At 43.1% G+C, this 3015-nt stretch overlaps 1 long non-coding RNA gene across 1 annotated transcript; it reads right to left on the bottom strand.

Moving 5' to 3' along the window:
• Positions 1 to 755: 755 nt before the first annotated feature.
• Positions 756 to 2567, bottom strand: LOC117820030. Its single transcript, XR_004632675.1, has 2 exons — positions 2516 to 2567; positions 756 to 985 (listed from the first exon to the last, which is right to left on the bottom strand). It is a non-coding gene; the product is annotated as an uncharacterized LOC117820030 (long non-coding RNA).
• Between the last annotated feature and the right edge of the window lie 448 nt (positions 2568 to 3015).

Raw genomic sequence — 3015 nt, 5'->3', positions numbered from 1 at the left:
CTACGTGTGATCTAGGAGGTAAAACTGGTTTTCAATGGACTCCATCTTAATAAAAACATCATGTACGTACAAACTGTCCACACCAGGGTCAATGTGCATTATCTGCATTTTCGTCTCAAGAAAAATCAACGTAACGTGTGCATGTCACGGCAGTTTGTCGTCCCTCTTAGAACTGAAGAGGAACACAGTTCATCTTCTTCATCAGAGCTTCAGGCTGAGTTTCCTGAATGTCAGCCGCACAGTTTGATGTCTCTCTGAAAATGCTAACTTCACACCTCAGGAGGCCTTGGAGAAAATACCATAACCCAACCAACCTTCAGAAACATTCGGCAAAGGGCTGGAGGAGGATGCCTTGCACTTAGGCTGCTGATCGTTTTTGAGATGCAGCATAATTGAGATGAAAATATCTGAGGTTTGGACTGTGGGATTCTTTTCTGGTATAAAGTATAAAAGATATAAGGAAAAAACATTTTGAATGTGAAAAAAAAGTGTGGCATTGAAACAAGAAGTTATGGTACAGCAAAAAGCTGTGTCTAAGACAATGTTCTATGTTTATTTCTGTTGTAAAGATCGGCTCATTGGGTGGGTTTATATGTTGTTTCCAGCACTTTTGGAGCAAGCCTCAAGTGGACACTCAAGAAACTGCAGTTTTTCACACTTGTGACAGATAAACTAACATAATGTCACAGAACTATCCTAAAGGTTGTTACGCCCCGGCTCAGAGGACGCAACAAAAAACGGGAGAGGAGACGAAGTATACAAAAGTGATTACAAATTTATTACAAAAGTAAATAAATTGTGCACAACGAAAACAAAACAGGAGCGCCGCGCCGCGGTGCCGCCCACGGGATGAGAGCAGAGGAGTGCCCGACCAGAGAGAGACCACGCCGGCTGGGAGAGCTCTTTATAACGACTGCTCCAGGTGCAGCCCATCACCTTGACGACCCAGACCTGCAAAGACACTCACACAGACACACAGACACACCTAGTGGTGTGGAGGAGTCGTCACAAGGTTAATTTCGTGTGAAAAAATTTCACACATTTCACATAAGCCTGAAATGTACAGCATTCATTCCACTTATAACATGACCATATGTTTTCCAAAAAACATGACTTTAGACATTAAATGCACTCAAATTATTTTTCTTAAATTAAATCAACGGCACTGTTTTATCTTTATAACATTTAAATAAGTTGTTTATAGACATAACTACTCCATTCTAAAATAGAATTAACTTTATCCTGTATTAAACCAAAAAAAAGAACATTTATTTATGATCAGCACCCAGTTAAAGCTGGGCTTGGTAGTCACGGAAAACTAGCATGAATTTGAATGTAGCATTTCCTCAGGACTCCGTCTAACCCCCCCCCCCCTCGGAGCTCCTCCAAAACGACGCCCCCGCTCACATGCAAGAGCGCCGCTGATTGGCGACCATATGACCGTGACTGATTCAGAACTGTTCCTCAGCACATTGTTTGTGTTTTGCACTACATCAACTCATGTCTCACTCAGTGGTAAGAAAACACCAAAACATTATCATAGTGAAATTTAAAAACACAAACAAACGTGAAATGTAGGCGCAGGAGGCGGGCAGAATGGCTTTTTTTCCCGCTCTTTAATAAGAACACATTATGTATTGATTACCATCGGGACATAAAGATCATTTTAACCAGTATAACAAAAAGTATATATAAATCTGACTACCAACCCCAGCTTTAAAGAAGGATGTATTCAGACCTGACAACAATTAGACATTACAAATGTCACTGTTATCCTATTCCTGCTTTTCTTTAAATGATTATCTGTATTGGGATGAAATGATCAGTTAATATAACCTTTAATTAAAAAATCCCAAAGTAGAGATCATTGTCACAGTCTGCTCACCTCCTCCCCTCTGTAAGTAATTTTCCACTCTCCTTGGCTGTTTCCGAAATCGCCTACTATACTAGCAGTACGTACTGATATGTCCAAAATTCAGTATGTAGTAAGTAGTATGTGAACAAGAGCAAAATCTGCAGTAAGCCAAAACTCCCCTGATGTCTACTGATACGGGAAAATATCTCAGTATGCATCGGACCAGTCTGCCTCGCGTACTGTTTCCCATAATGCACAGCGCTCGTTCTGCTTTTTCTTTTTCCTCATTTTTTGACAGGAGGAAATCTGTTTTTGGGTGCTGTGAAAGTTATCAAATTACATATAAACCACTTCCTAACTTTTTAAATCTTAAATGGATGCTAAATAAGCATTTTATTATCGGCTTCGCCGTTGTTTACTTCCGCTTTCCGAAACCGGAAATCCAGCGAAGTCTGGCTCAGCATGCTGCATGACAGATCGGACAGAACAGTCATACTACATACTAAATTCAAACGCAGTATGTAGTAGGTAATACCTACTGCCCACTACAATAGTAAGTAGTATGTAGCAGGCCGTTTCGGAAACGGCCCTTGCCTCTGCTCCACTCTGCTGGCCAGCCACACCCCCTCATCAGGCAACCCATTTCACCTGCAAACTCACCTGCTCCTCATCTGCAATCAAGCCGGTTTATAAGCAGCAGCCACTCTCCACTCCTTGCCAGATTGTTCTTTGACCTCATGCAAGACTTTCCAGCGTTCTTCTCCGGACTGATCTCCCGTTGCCGACCCTGCCTGCCCGTGACCATCCCTCCTCACCGCTTCCCAGGAAAACACCTACGCCTTCTGTCCCTGACTATGAGTTCTGCCTTCACCCTTCCGGGGTTCTGCCTGTCTGTCCTCGTGGCTGTTTGGAGTCCTGTCCTCCTGTGGAGTTCGAGTGAGTCTGTTCTTCAACTCTCTCCAGGATCTGTCTGTCACCGGTGCTTGATTTGTCATGCTGTCATCGAGCCCAGAGAGACTCGATTCCCTACCTGTGTTTGCGGGTAGAGAGACTATTCACCTGTTGCCCGTGTCTATTGATGAACTGTTCAATAAAGGTCATTACCAACTGATCTCTTGGCTTCCGGTACTGCTTGTGGGTCCTAACTCAACCCGTTACAG

Source organism: Notolabrus celidotus, chromosome 1 (assembly GCF_009762535.1).
Source record: "Notolabrus celidotus isolate fNotCel1 chromosome 1, fNotCel1.pri, whole genome shotgun sequence".
Classification (NCBI taxonomy): domain Eukaryota; kingdom Metazoa; phylum Chordata; class Actinopteri; order Labriformes; family Labridae; genus Notolabrus; species Notolabrus celidotus.
This window is presented reverse-complemented; position numbering and strand designations above follow the sequence as displayed.